The sequence below is a fragment of the Bison bison genome, unplaced genomic scaffold (assembly GCF_000754665.1).
Source record: "Bison bison bison isolate TAMUID 2011002044 unplaced genomic scaffold, Bison_UMD1.0 scf7180017864453, whole genome shotgun sequence".
Taxonomy (NCBI): Eukaryota; Metazoa; Chordata; class Mammalia; order Artiodactyla; family Bovidae; genus Bison; species Bison bison.
This window is the reverse complement of record NW_011495015.1, coordinates 1,035,374-1,051,776: the sequence shown is the minus strand read 5'-3', so window position 1 is coordinate 1,051,776 and position 16,403 is coordinate 1,035,374.

Below are 16,403 nucleotides of genomic sequence, written 5' to 3'. Positions count from 1 at the left end.
GTAGTCATGTCTGGATGTGAGACTTGAACGGTAAAGAAAGCTGAGCACTGAAGAATTGATGCTTTTGAACTGTGGTGTTGGAGAAGACTCTTGAGAGTCCCTTGGACTGCAAGGAGATCCAACCAGTCCATCCTAAAGGAGATCAGTCCTGGGTGTTCACTGGAAGGACTGATGTTGAAGCTGAAACTCCAATACTTTGGCCACCTCATGTGAAGAGTTGACTCATTGGAAAAGACCCTGATGCTGGCAAGGATTGGAGGCAGGAGGAGAAGGGGACGACAGAGGATGAGATGGCTGGATGACATCACTGACTCTATGGACATGGGTTTGGGTGGACTCCGGGAGTTCATGATGGACAGGGAGGCCTGGCATGCTGCGATTCATGGGGTCGCAAAGAGTCAGACATGACTGAGCAACTGAACTGAACTGAGGTAAGAATAACACCATAAATTTCTCTGTGTTCCTTGCCCACATTTATTTACTCTTAATCTCTTACTAGATTTGTTCTCCCCTCCCTTGTATGCTTTCGGGCTTCCCTTGCAACTCAGCTGGTAAAGAATCTGCCTACAATGTGGGAGACCTAGGTTCGATCCCTGGGTTGGGAAGATCCCCTGGAGAAGGGAAAGGCTACCCAGTATTCTGGCCTTAAGAATTTCATGGACTCATGAAATATATAGTCCATGGGTTGAAAAGAGTTGGACACGACTGAGTGACTTTCACTCAGTCACTCCCTTATATGTTTATATTTGCTGAAATATCTGGTAGAAAATTGTAGATGGGATTAACCTATTCTGCTAAATCTGATAGTGTGTAGGTACTAAAAACTAGAACATTCTCCTATATGACTACAGACACAAGGATCAAATCTAGGAGACTGGCAGCACTGACACTATCCTATTATCTAACTCATGGTCTATATTCCAATGTTGCCAGTCGTCCCCATCTTGTTCTTTATATATTTTATTCTTCTGATCCGGGATCCAATCAGGCATTAAATTTAGTTATCTCGTCTCTTTAGCATTTTTAATGTGGAAACTTTCCTCAGAATTTATTTTTCTTTCATGACCCTGAAGTCTTGAACAGCACAGGACAGTAGCTTTATAGACTCTCAAACTGAGTTTTCCCTGTGTCCTAAAGCTTAGTTTCAGCTTCTATATTTGGGGCAGGAATTCACAGAGATGATGTATCTTCAGTCATCACAACAGACACCTGGTATCAGTCAGTCCGTCTGTGGTCGGTCACGTGAGTTTGGATAACATACCTGCCAGTTAACACGACCATTTTTTCCCTCTGTTGTTGCTGTTGTTCAGCCACTCAGTAGTGTCCAACTATTCACGACCCCATGGACTGCAGCATGCCAGGCTTCCCTATCCTCTACTGTCTCCTGGTGTTTGCTCAAACTCATGTCTATTGAGTCAGTGATGCCATCCAACCAGCTCATCCTCTGTTGCCCTCTTCTCCTTCTGCCCTCAATCTTTCCCAACATTTCCCAGGGGCTTTTCCAATGAGTCAGCTCTTCAAATAAGGTGACGAAAGTATTGGAGCTTCAGTCAGGATCAGTCCTTCCAATGAATATTCATAATTTTTCCTTTGCAATTAGTAAGTAATCTATGGAGGCAGACAGATATCCAGGACTGGTAATAGCTTTTTTCCTCATCTATATCTCACCCACAAGTTTTAGAAAACCTTAGTGATTTTTTGTCTGAATCAAATACTAATGGTCACTGTTTTTTTTGGGCGGCTTCCCTGGTGGCTCAGACGGTAAAGAATCTGCCTGCAACGTGGGAGACCTGGGTTCAGTCCTTAGGTCGGGAAGATCCCCTGGAGTAGGAAATGGCAACCCACTCCAGTATTCTTGCCTGGAGAATTCCACGGACAGAGGAGCCTGGCAGGCTACAGTCCATGGGGTGGCAAAAGAGTAAGACACGACTGAGCAACTAACACTAACTAACATGCTGGCAGCAACATTGTCCTTCAAACTCTCCCATTTCTTTTTGTATTTATTGGTTGTCATTTTACTATAGGGAAGAGCTGTTCTTCTCACCAAGTCACTCCATTTCTCCCTCCCTTCCTTTCTCTTTTCCTTGCTTCCATCCTTCCTTCCAGCCTATGGACTCCTGGATTACTTTTCTACCAATGGGCTATAGTCCATTACTATCTTTATTATGTATTCTTTCATTGTTCTGCCAGATTCTACTTCTTAATATTTTCTTTTTTGTCATCAATATTTATAAGTGATACTGACCTATAGCTTTTATGTTCTGTGCTACCTTCATCTGGTTTTGGTATAGCTTTTATACAGGTGTTCTAAGAGTAATCAAAAAGCTTTAGAACAGTTGAAAAGATTTGAAAATTTATGTTTCTTTTAAGCTTGGAAGAATTTCCTCTTCATTTTTTTAAGAGGTAGATCTTTTAGACATCTTTCCCCCTCCCACCCTTCCTCTTTCCCTTTCTCTCTGTCTCTCTCTCCGTCTCTGTCTCTCATCAGTTTTGTGTTATTTATACTTTCATTTTGGAGAAGGCAATGGCACCCCACTCCAGTACTCTTGCCTGGAGAATCCCGTGGACCGAGGAGCCTGGTGGGCTGCAGTCCATGGGGTCGCTAGGAGTCGGACATGACTGAGCGACTTCACTTTCACTTTTCACTTTCATGCTTTGGAGAAGGAAATGGCAACCCACTCCAGTGTTCATGCCTGGAGAATCCCAGGGACGGGGGATCTTGGTGGGCTGCCGACTATGCGGTCGCACAGAGTCGGATACGACTGAAGTGACTTAGCAGCAGCAGCAGCATACTTTCATTTTATCCTATATTTGATCTTGTTTAGGACAGATTTCTGTCAAGGACTCATAATGATTTCAAGTTTGTCTAAACTGGTTATTTTCCTATTCTTATTTCTCTTGTGGCATTCTTACACTCTTCCCCTTACCAATTCCCTGATTTATTTATTTGTTGGGTTTATCTGATTAATGTTTATGTATCTATTGAAGGAATAGCCCTTTATATGTACATCAATTCTTTTATTTTTCCTTTTTCTGACTTATTTTCACAACTTTAATAATTTTCCCTCCTGCTTCTCCTAGGTTTGCTTTCTGTTACTTTTTAACAACTGAAGTTTTATGATAAATTCTGCTTTCCCCTGAGTGTAGGTTTGGCAATAAGTTGTGGATTTTTATTTGGAGTTTTCCCATTATTGTTATTTTCTAAATGTTCTGCAATTTCAGGCTTGACTTCCTCTTTGATCCTAAACTTACTTTCCAGATGTTTGTATAATATCAAAATGGAAGGGGTTTTATTACATTGTTTTCACGGTTGGCACTTACTCATAATATCATTGCATAGCCAGAAATACACAATGTTTACTCTGTCTATTCACAATTTTATTTCTTTGTAACATAATACTTTGCTAGTTTTTATAAATATTTCATGAACATTTGAATTGAAAATTCAGTGTCAGTTTATGAGGTATACATTCAGTGTATATTAGATTTATTTGGTAAGCCTTATTTTTACACTCAAATATTCTATGTATGTACTAATTAGATACTTCATCATCAAGGACTGAGAAAAGGCTGTTAAACTGACCCACTTGTGTGAGGGTTTTTTTTTTTTAGGTGTAACTTTGTGTGTTTGTTTGTTTTTAATCAGTGAAAGAAACTGGGTTCTATAAGCTGAAGTTGTGTACAAAGCAAGTCTGTGCATCAGATGCAGTCCAGCCCAGGGCAGCCTCGCCCACATGCTGGCTGGTCCTCAGCGTAATTACCCCTGTTGGCTTCTCCCACTTGCTTACAAGAACCTCATAATAATATGATGAAAGTCTAGTAAACATACCTGCCTATTCTGTGTTCCGTAATGTCATGCATAGAGTGAACATGTTGAAGAAAAATGAAAGTTTTGTCCTGGGTCATTTCTGCTTTAGGTCATGACAGCATCTAAGAAAGGTTTCAGCTCGGGCTGTAATTTATGACTCATACTTGCAGAGATTTTAGAAATCACTCACAGCCAAAAATCAAAGTTATTCAACCTAGTTTTCCCCCTTTGCACTTATAATGTCAAATATAAAGTGTTAGAAAAAGAGACAGAACAATGAAAAAAATAAAATGTTTTCTTCTGTCAGAAGGTAAATACTATGGCATCCAGTCCCCTCTCCCAGTCCCCTTTTTTCTGAAGAGATTTTTGCTGAACACATAGGGCTTTTTATTCTTTTTTAACTTGTGACAGGAAGAATAACTTGGGTGACTGTTCGACCCTTACCAGTTGGGTAACTTTATTTGGTAGAAAAACACAAGCCTTGCATTTGAGAGCAAGGGGCAGAGACCAAGGGGTGAGTAACACCCTTCAGGGAAAGACCAAAACGTCAGGGTCATCACTAACCTTTAAGTCCCCCACACTTTTCTCCAGAGGCTCTCTCTTCCTGACACCACAGAGCACATGTGAGGGCTCAGAGAAAATCGGGGAAGGTTCCTAACTGCCTCTACCCGGATGTGGCTGGCCCACTACTCCGGTCATATATGTGGGAGAGGGACTGTCATCAGAAAGGGAGGGACACTCAGAGGAGTCAACGGAGCCATGCCTCTGGTGCAGGGAACAGAAGAATTTAACTGATGTGGTGGGAGCAGGGGTGGGGGTCGGGTCAGGTAGGAGAGTGAGTGCTTTTGGCTTTCGGTCCTCTTAAACAAAAGCCCATATGCCAGCTGTATGCATTTGACACCTGTAAGTGTTTCTTTGAATAAAAGTTTTCCATTGAAAATTTGGAAAACCACTGATACTGGTCTTTTCATTCAGGGGAAGAAAGTACAGTAACTGCCCACAAGGACCTCAGGTATCGAGAGGCAGCTTTCGACAGGTTTCCAGAGCCTCAGTCAGCTTTCTTTCCACTCTGGCAGTAGACAGATGCCATGCGTATACAGAGACACGTGATGACTATGGGCTAGCCCAGTAAGAATGAAACTCCATGTCTCGTAGCAAAGACGGGTCTAACTTGTCTTCTCTTCGTCTCCCAGGAAGGCAGGAACACATCAAACCACATAAGTAAAAAACCATAATTGCCATTTCATTGAATCTCTGAACCAAATTATGTTTATTTGGAATATTTTCTTTTTGATATGAAACTGAGTATTTATTTAAGAAGTTATACAGCACTGGCTTTTTCAGTAATACAGTGGAAGGAGATTTAATTTTCCAAACTGCGTGCATACCTGAGTTTTTTGAACTCTCTTAAATGAGTCAAAGTAATGCATTCCAACAATTACAATTCTTGGGTTAAAACTTAGGATCCTTTATGACAGGAGAAATACCCTGGTGATGCTATGGGGACTCTTGGCGGGGGAGGAGCAGGAAGTTAACAGCAGCCAAGCTCTGCTCAACACAGTCACTCACACACACACAAAACATACATATACACATACACACATGTGCATGCATACACACATACACGCATATACATGTGTATACACGTATATAGAAGCATACATATACATGTATGCATGCATACATTCACACACACACACACACAACCACACACTGAAGTAAGGTGCTAGACCCCAATGCCTCTGTTTCCTGGTGGGTTTTGGTTTCAGCCACCTGTCTCCGTGGTGGGAAGAACCCACACTGTGCTGCCTTAGCTAATACTCCACATCCATAGTGCTCAGTCTGTTTTCCTGCATCATCACGACGGCTCCCAGATGCTGAGCAGGGAACTGAAGGGGGAGGAGTTGACCTTTGTGACCTTGAAGCCGGTTCTCAGTTCTGTGCACATCATCACACTGCTCTAACACGAGGACAATTACTGACTTCCAGGCAGAAGACTCTGTCTAGCTTAATGCGGCCAGCAGGATGGAATGGATCATTTCCCCAGGAGTTCTGCTCACCTTCTTAGAGAAGAATGTGGAAGCAGGTGTCAGGAGAAGCAGCATAGCTAGAAACCAGGAGTGGGGGCAGGATGCCCAGTGAAGGGAGAGGAGAGGGTACCAGGAGGGGGCTTGCCTGTGCCCTGAAGCCAGCCTGGAGCATCTGGGTCAGCACAGCTTTAGTTTTTTAACCGAAAAAAATGTGCCAAATGGTGTATCTGCAAAATACACTGTTTTTGCTTATAATTAGCTGAACCAGGCCTTCTTCACCTGGTACCTATCAGAGGATGTGGTAGTTTCGGCATCTTGGAAAGGGAATACCTAAGAATGTACCCACCTATGACACTGAATACTAACTTCCCCACAGACAGCCAGACCTCTGCAGAAGCACAACCTTGGCATCACCCGCCATGACCTCCAAGGACAGGCTTGGAGTGAGTTAGGACACAAAAAAGGCATTTCCGTGAGTCCCAGCAGGAGCCAAGGGCCCCAACAGAACAGCTTTGGCAGGATCAGTGAGGGGAGATTGACAAGGTTGGGAGGAGAACAGGGAGCCCCAGGGGCCCAGAAGGACTGCAGGACGGACACAAAGGCCTGAGCTGGCAGAGAAGAGCAGCAGGGCTGTAGGGGAAGCAGCCCACCCGTGGAGAAGCACAGCTGGCCCTGAGCCAGGGAGCATCCCAGGTCCTCTCCCCTGACTGCCCCCTCCACCCCCAAGGGGGTTCTTACAGCCAAGCCCAAAGGGAATCAGAAGTCAGAGACCCCAGTACACACAGGGCCCTCCAGGTGCAGAGGACAAGGGGGTGACAGGCAAGCAGACGCCAGAGGAGGGAGATGCCCGCTCATCCATCTGAATCCAGAGCCCGCATCTGTCCGTGGAGGGGCTTGGGGCCACAGGTGGGTCTGCGCCTGGCTCCCCGAGATTGGCTGGGGCTTAGGGCCGAGGGTGTGCAAATCCACCCTCCTCGGAGGTGACAATGCCGCGTCTCAGGGGCTGGAAGTCACGTGCTAACCCACTCCACACAAAGCCTCAGCCCTGGACTCCAGTGCTCACTGACAACCTGGCCTGGGGAAAGCCTGAGACTCCCAGGCCTGGCTGTCCTCTGCCGGCCACACACAAAGCCCTGGTGGTAGAACCAGGCCCAGGCCATGGACACAGAGTCACGCAGGCCACTGTGGTCAACCTGGTTCCCAGGCCCTCCTGCCACATGCACGGGTCCTCTGCCCTCCTCAGATAGGGGTGGCTCCTGCCCAGTGCATCAGACAGACTGTCAGGGGTCCCTGTCATCCACTCATGAAAAAGCCTTACAGCAACACTACAGCAAGACAACAACTTCCCCTACAGACGGTGAGGCTGCCAGATTATTCCAGAAAAGCCCCTGAACCCTCGTGATGGCTGGGGGAGGGGAGCGGGTTGCTCAGCTCCACTCCAGGAACCAGCACAAGAGCCTCTTTGTCTGTTTTCCAACCTGGAAGCAGAGCAGACCCTGCAGACTAGGCACCATCCCAGCTCACAACACAGCTCAGAGCAGGACTCAGAGCAGGGCTCAGAACAGGGCTCAGAGCAGGGCTCAGAACAGGGCTCAGAGCAGGGCTCAGAACAGGGGTCAGAAGAGGGCACAGAGGAGGGCTCAGAAAAGGGCACAGAGTAGGGCTCAGAACAGGGCTCAGAGCAGGGCTCAGAGCAGGGCTCAGAACAGGGCTCAGAGCAGGGCTCAGAGCAGGACTCAGAATAGGGCTCAGAACAGGGCTCAGAGCAGGGCTCAGAGCAGGGCTCAGAGCAGGACTCAGAGCAGGGCTCAGAACAGGGCTCAGAACAGGGCTCAGAGCAGGGCTCAGAACAGGGGTCAGAACAGGGCTCAGAACAGGACTCAGAATAGGGCACAGAGGAGGGCTCAGAGCAGGGCACAGAGGAGGGCTCAGAGCAGGGCTCAGAACAGGGGTCAGAACAGGGCTCAGAACAGGACTCAGAATAGGGCACAGAGGAGGGCTCAGAGCAGGGCACAGAGGAGGGCTCAGAGCAGGGCTCAGAACAGGGGTCAGAACAGGGCTCAGAACAGGACTCAGAATAGGGCACAGAGGAGGGCTCAGAGCAGGGCACAGAGGAGGGCTCAGAGCAGGGCTCAGAACAGGGGTCAGAACAGGGCTCAGAACAGGACTCAGAATAGGGCTCAGAACAGGACTCAGAGCAGGGCTCAGACCAGGACTCAGAACAGGGCTCAGAACAGGGCTCAGAACAGGGCTCAGAACAGGGCCCAGAGCAGGGCTCAGAACAGGGCTCAGAGCAGGACTCAGAACAGGGCTCAGAGCAGAGCTCAGAGCAGGGCTCAGAGCAGGACTCAGAATAGGGCTCAGAGCAGGACTCAGAATAGGGCTCAGAACAGGGCTCAGAGCAGGGCTCAGTACAGGGCTCAGAGCAGGACTCGCAATGGTACAAATCTTTGCTCTGTCAGAAAATGCACTCCATGTTGTTTCAGAGCTGCCAGGCATCCCATGAGATTTCTCTTGATCTGTCTATACTCTTGGTATTTATGGAAGGTCCAAGTGTCCAACGGGGATCAGGCAGCCACCCCAGGGCTGTTCAAACCATCAAGTTCTTGAATTAAAGAGAAACATTCTCTTCTCTCAGAAACTCTGTCAGTTTCGTTAAGTAGATTATTTCTTGATTTAGGAACTATTTCTAGATAGACCTGTCCTCAGAGGAAGAAGGTGGGAGCCCCACTTCTCTGGCACCACATGGCTGAGGAAGGAGGCTCACCCTAGTCCAGGCAGCAACCCGGGGGCACCAGGGGCAGAGCACCGGGCCCTGAGGATGTGCTGCCCCCGGGGGGCTCAGTAGGAGTTGTGTCCGCCTGGCTTGGCCAGGCATGAGGACAGAGGCAGGAGGCATGTGGGCCCTGGCTCAGGGGGGCACTGCCTAGAACAAATGTTCCCTCCAGAAAGAGAGAAAACTCATCTACAAAGTGGAATCATGAAATTGAAGTTACTGGGGGAAGTTGACTGCAAGTGGAATGAATGTGCAATCCTGTAGAAGAGTCCAAATCCGTCCAAAACCACATGCTCCAACCATTTGGTGAAACAAAGCACCCTTTAAAATATCATGGTTCCAAGAGCATGCAAATCACAATAAATATTCTAAGACCTTCTTTTGGGATAGCATAGCTCCTTGTGGAGCGGTTACTATTCTCAATTAGTTTTCTCATATTTATCACCCATCTGGGGCCAGCTCATTTCTGAGCCATTAACTTGTTTCTTTCATTTCGTACAGTTAATTGAAATAAAGAAACATTGCAGTGAGTCAATAAGAGGAAATTGTTCTCAGAACGAAGACATGAAGATTTTGTTGTATTGTTATTACTATCATTATGGTTAATTATAGCATCTTAGTGGCAATGCAGAACTAATGGGGAAGCAGGATCCTGGGGGCCAGGACACCTCAGTCATCTTCATCTACGAGGGGAGGGAAGACAGAAGGACGGAGGGAGGGAGAGAGGAATGAGAGTCAGGGGGTCTTCTTTCTTGTACAAACAAGCACAGAAGCAAGCGCTGGGCCCGTTTGTGTTGCTGGGTTGAGGCAGGTGGATGACGGAGGAGAAGACCTACATCTGTACAGTACTGTGGGCCAGAATGATTCCTCCAGACCAAGACCAGTGACCAGATCCCAGCAGGAGGAGAGGGAAGCTGGCCACAGCTGTGACGTAGCCCTGGCCTCCTGGCTCCCAAGACTGGGTCGGTGTTACCTTGAGGGCTCTTCAAGGACATGGATTAGCTGGGCTGTGACAAGAAGTACAGGTGGCCCCCCCATCTGTGATGAGGGGAGGGCTCAGTGAAGGCAGGATTTACAGAAGTCCTGGAACTTGTGGGTGGAGGTGGACAGGGCAAGGTTACTACAGGAAACCAGCCATGGGCCAGGGCGGGCAGCTGGGCAGTGAGGAAATGTTAGGCCAACATTTCTCATAAACAGCAAACTTTTGAACTTTCCGTACTCGCTTTTCTCTCAAAAAGATCAGCAATTGAGTACAAAATGATTGGGAAAGATCTATTTTCTAATAGAAAAATGACTTTTCAAGAACTATGATTTTGTGCTTTCCCAGGGAACTTGGAGGCGAAAGCCAAACATGAAGGAAATCTTCTAATTCAGGGAGAAGCCTGGCGGTCAGCCCAACGCATGGCTCTGAGGGCTGCGAAATAACATAGAGTTTCCGACATCGCCCTGAGGAGAGAAGGGCGTTCCTCAGCTCCCAGTTGTCTCTGGTGTGAAAGTAGAGAAAAAGTGAATCGTGCCTCTGCTGGACAAGACTGTCTACCAAATGTCCGAATGTTACCAAGGGGAAACAAAAGCCTAGAGTATTGTACAATGGGGGTGGGAGGACCCAAGTCTTCCAGAAAATCCCCATCCACTGTGAGTGAGCCATGAAGATTGTGTGGGCTCAACTTCAGTGCCTTTGGGAGAAGGGACAAAAACCACCATGAAAATGGAACCAAATATCTTGGTTTCTTCTTCCATCTTATGAAATGCTGAGGGGTGAAAGCCAGAGAGTTGAGAGCATTTTTTTTTTTCTTTTAAACTGGATGTAATGAGTTTTTGGATTCAAGGAAATAACTTGAAAATGAACCATCGTGCAGGATTATCATTGGTCACAAAGAGCTCTTTCCTGGATCCATACACAGATTTCTCTCTGGGCAGATCACGATGAAGTTTGTTCTATGTTGGTGTTGCTTTTCTCCAGGGATTTTCATGAGTCAGCTGGGAAGTTGAGCAGGGACTGTATGAGGTTTGGGGTTAGATACTTACTAAATGAGAAGGGAAGTATTTATGAAAGCTATCATTGCAAAGAAAAAGACAAAGAATTCAAAGCAAAGGCAGAGACCAGTCTGCCCACTGTTGTTCACAATGCATTAGCGGAAACCATCCACGTAGTTGGCCTACTTTCCTGAGAAAGCACATTAACAGACTACGTGAAGCTCTCTGATGAGCCTGAGTAATGTCTTCGGTTAACAACACCCATGTTGAGTCTCCATTGTCAGTTCTTCCCTTGGCATTCATCAAGGCATCTACAAGCTAGACCGGAGACTTCCGTGGCTGCAATAAAAACATCAATAATTAAAATGACTTAGGTTGTCCCTTCCTTTAACATTTCCTATCCAAAAGGCCATAAATCATTCCAATAAAAATACCTCATTTCCGTAAGCCTAGGGTCTGTGTTTAGGTTTCCGTGCTTCCATCCTATATGTGCATCTGATGCAGCAAGAATTTAACTGGTGGCCATATGACAATGTCCTAGACAGACAACCACAGCTCAGGGCTTCAGCCCAGGGGAGGTCACAAAAATTAGATTTCATAGGAGACCACCCACAGCTTCCTCCTTCCACCAGGTTCCATGCTCTGAATCAGATTACCAGCCACAGTCAATTAACTCTAGTTGAGAAATCCTTTCAAGATTAGACAGTGTGGGAGCAAAAGTAGCAACAATGTAGCCCTACTAAGTGTCTGGACCCACCATCTTTGTTTTATCAAATACTTAGACATAACTGTGCATGGCTAATTCTATTTTCTCTGTTTTACAGTCTTGACAATAATTGTCCAGTCACTATGTCCAACTCTTTGCAACCCCATGGACTATAGCATGCCAGGCTTCTCTGTCCTTCACTCTCTCCTGGAGTTTGCTCAAATTCATGTCCACGGAGTCACTGATGCTATCTAACAATCTCATCTTCTATCACCCCTTCTCCTCTTGCCCTCAATCTTTCCCAGCATCAAAGTCTTTTTCAATGAGTCAGTTCTTCTCATCAGGTGGCCAAAGTATTGGAGCTTCAGCTTCAGCAACAGTCATGAAATTAAAGATTTCATGAATAAAATTTTTCTTTAAAAAAAAGTGAACGATGACTGTGGTCTAATTATTAGAAAAGGACATAAGATGTCAACTGTCTCAACCATTGTCTTCAAAGCAAGATTTTGACCAGGTATTGAAGCTGATGGGAAAGCATCCTAGAGTTTAACTTCTTTAGGGAAAGTGATTTCTTAAATTGCTTCAGTGTCCAACTATGGATTATTCTATACATGTAAATTCATTCCTGAAATGCGGCTCACTTCTGAACAGGCTCTTCTGGTTCTACTCAACCAACTCCATCCAGATGTTACCTAGTGATGGCATCAGATAATACACACACAGTGTGAGACCATGACATAGCCCATCCATTCCTTCCAGGCAATTTCTCACCTGCTGTGTATTGTAACAAGATGGATGTTGAATTAATAATTATATGAATTACAGGCAGCTTGGCAGAGTAGAAAAGGACTAGATTTGGGATCCAGAAATAATTGAATTCAAATTGCAGTTTCATTACTTAACTGATTAGCCTCATTTTATCGGAGAAACTGCAGGGCTTCCTTGATGGTTCAGTAGTAAAGAATCCGTCTGCCAATGCAGAAGACCCAGATCTGATCCCTTGATTAGGGAAGATCCCCTGGCGAAAGAGATGACAACCCGCTCCAGTATTCTTGCCTGGAGAATTCCATGGACAGAGGAACCTTGTGGGCTACAGTCCATGGGATCACAAAAGTCAGACACAACTTAGTGACTCAACAATGACAACAATGGGAACAACTAAAATTGACTTCCAATGATCAAGAAATGAACCCAAGAAGAGTAGAGAAAAGCTGATCTACACTGCACTGGAAACAGGCTAGGCTAAAACTCATTCATTCTAAAATGGGTAGATAGAAAAAATATCATAGAATCTATGTCGATTAGGAATGGGTTTGGTTATGCACAGCAGAACAACACAAAATACTAGTAAGCTAAGAATAAGGTACAAATTTTCTTATTATATAAAATAGTTCAGAAAAGATCTGTATGGTTACTCAGTGGATTAAAAAAGGAAATAAAAACTAATGAAGAACTTCTAGTTCCTATTTTTCTGCTCTTCAATGCTTCCTTACATCTTCAGAGTGAAAAGGATCTGTTAAAGCTCTAGTCATTACCTCTACATTGCAAACAAATGAGGAGGAAAAAGTAAAGGAAAACTAAAAACATACTTGCTCCTCTCACCACCGTTGAAAGAGCCTTCTTGATAATTTTATATAGCACCTGTGCTTGCACCTGATTGGCCAGAAATTGTCACATAACTGTGTTTATCTAAAATGAAGAGTACCATGAAAGGCTGTTCTGGCAGGATACAATGTGTAGGCATGTGACCCAAAGGACAAAAGGAAGAATAAATACTGAAAACTACTGATGCTATAGTCCTCAGATCCTATGAAAATGACCAGGAACAGCCAAAATAAATTGAAAAAGAACAAGTTTAGAGAACTTACGCTATTACCATAAAATCTAAATAATCGAAAGAGAATATTATTGACATAAGAATAAACATACACATCAATGGAACAGAACAAAAGTATCCCAAAACAGATGCAAGCATCTACAGCCATTCGATGTTTGGCAAAGATTCAAAGCTAAAAGATTCAATGGGAAAGAAAAGTCATCTCAAAGAATGGTTGCTATAATAACTGGATATCAGTTTGGGAGAAAAATTAACCTCAACCACTGCCTCACAACATACATGAAAATGACACAAAACAGGGCTTCCCTGGTGGTTCAGTGATTAAGAATCCGCCTTGCAATGCAGGGTACACAGGTTCAGCCCTGGTCCAGGAAGATCCCACATGCTGCTGCTACTGCTAAGTCACTTCAGTCGTGTCTGACTCTGTGTGATCCCACTGGGATTCTCCAGGCAAGAACACTGGAGTGGGTTGCCATTTCCTTCTTCGAAGATCCCACATGCCTCAGAGCAATTAAGTCTCGGAGCAATTAAGCCCGTGCACCTGAGCTCTGGAACCAGAGAGCTGCAACTACTGAACCCATGTGCAGCAGCTACTGAAACCTGTGTACCCTAGAGTTTGTGCTCCCCAACAAAAGAAAACACTACAGTTAGAAGCCCACACATCTAGAGAAAGCCCACATGTAGTAGTGAAGACCCAACACAGCCAGATAAATAAATAAATACAATAAATTTTTTAAAGGATACAAAACAAAAACCTTCTGTGATACACACACAAAAAAAATCACTCAAAATGGATTACAGAACTAGGTGTAAAAACCAAACTATACAATTTCTATAAAAAAAGGGAGGGGTGAATCATTGCATCCTATGTCAGAAGTCCACTTATTGTAGATTTCTTTCTTGAATAGATGAAGAATTCTCAAAATAATTAAAAATGGATGAGTAATTTGAACAGATATTTCGTGTATGAAAATATGCTAGTGGCACATAAGCACGGGAAAAATATTCACTATCATTGGCCTTTAGGGAAACACAAATTAAAACCTCAAGAGCTATCCTTGCAAACCCATTAGAATGTCTAGAATGAAAAGGATTGATTACAACCAGTGTTGGGAGGAGATGAAGCAATTGAATCTCACATAAGGTGCTGGTGGATATTTAAAATGGTACAATCCAGTTAGAAAGTCATCTGACAATTTCTAAAACATTAAACATGTAGCCAGTATATAATTCAGGCCTTCCTCACCTAAGTACTTCCTCAAGAGTAAGGGAAACATATGTTATAATGTAAACAAATGTGGGGATATATTAACATTCATCGCAGCTTTATCTGTAAGATAGCAGATCTTAGCAGATGAATGAGTAAATGAATTGCAGCATCTCCTTACCATGGAATACTGCTGCTGCTGCTGCTGTAGCTGCTAAGTCGCTTCAGTCATGTCCGACTCTGTGCGACCCCATAGACGGCAGCCCACCAGGCTCCTTCGTTCATAGGATTTTCCAGGCAAGAGCACTGGAGTGGGGTGCCATTGCCTCCTCCCCATGGAATACTACTTTCCAGTAACAAAGAGTAAACTATTAAAGCACTCAGTTGTTGTTTAGTCGCTAAGTCATGTCCAACTCTTTGCAATCCCATGGACTGCAGCATACCAGGCTTCCCCATCCTTTACTATCTCCCAGAGTTTACTCAAACTCATGTCCATTGAGTCCATTACACCATCCAACCACCTCATCCTCTGTCACCTCCTTCTCCTCCTGCCCTCAATCTTTCCCAGCATCAGGGTCTTTTCCAATGAGTCAGCTCTTCGCATCAGATGGCCAAAGTAGTGGAGCTTCAGCATCAGCATCAATCCTTCTAATGAATATTCAGGGTTGATTTTCTTTAGGATTGACTGGTTTGATTTCCTTGCTGTCCAAGAGACTCTCTATCCCTGAAATGCCCAGGAGTTTTCAGTAAAAATCTGATAACTAGTAGAATCAATAATCAAAATTGGCAAAATTGATAATTATAAATAAAATATAAAATTTTAAAATGTTCAACAATATCAGTGAATAGCTAGAAATATTATAACTAAAACTTCCCTTTTCAAAACCAGCAAATCATAATGTATGTATGCTGCTGCTAAGTCACTTTAGTCGTGTCCAACTCTGTGCGACCCCATAGACGGCAGCCCACCAGGCTCCGCCGTCCCTGGGATTCTCCAGGCAAGAACACTGGAGTGGGTTGCCATTTCCTTCTCCAAAGTGTGAAAGTGAAAAGTGAAAGTGAAGTTGCTCAGTCATGTCCGACCCTCAGCAACCCCACGGACTGCAGCCCACCAGGCTCCTCCGTCCATGGGATTTTCCAGGCAAGAGTACTGGAGTGGGGTGCCACTGCCTTCTCCTAATGTATATATAAATACACACATATCATAGACATGAAGTGTCTAAGGCTTATAAGGAAAACAAAACTAGAAATGTGCACTGAGCAAGTTAATGGATTAAGTAAATTGATGAATCTAGTTCATCATTGGATGGAAAGACTCAAAATGGAAAAGATTCTAAAATTCCCTTCAAATTAATTTATAAATGCTGTGCAATTCCAGTCTAAATTTCAATGCTATTTTTTGGAGGAGAGTGGTATTTGAAAACTGTCAATCTGATTTTTAAATGTGTCTGGAAGGCAAAGTGTGGAAAGATTCTGAAAAAGAACAACAATAAGCTCCACTGATGCCATCAGATATCAAGGTATATTTAATAATTTAAATTAAATGAAAATAAATCGATTGTTTAAACAGTGTGATTATTGCACAGGACAGAAAAATAAGTGGAACAAAAAAGAGGACTTAAAGAATTACATTGAAGTATATTCATGGCATTTCAGCTCTATAGTGGAAAATGAATTATTGAATAAATAATGGGAGGACAAATGGCTGGTCATTAGAAACAAACAAAAACAATGTGTGCTGACTTGAGCCTTACAATATAATGTGCTCCAAAGGGATTAATTTGGGATATGAAAAAGTGACCACGTGAAAAAGTACAACCAGGGAAACAGCTCAGGTTGTTGATGACCTGGTAACAGGAACTTTTTCCTCAGCACATAAATATAGAGACTGTTAGAGAATGAATGATAAATTAGGCTATATCAAACTTTGAATTTTCTTCAAACATTTTGTATCAAAGATGAATGACAAACTGGGAAAATGTTTCCATTTTATAAGCCAGCAAAGACCTCTAACGTTAAAGGTACAAAAAGATCTTACCAATCAAAAGAAACATATCAATAG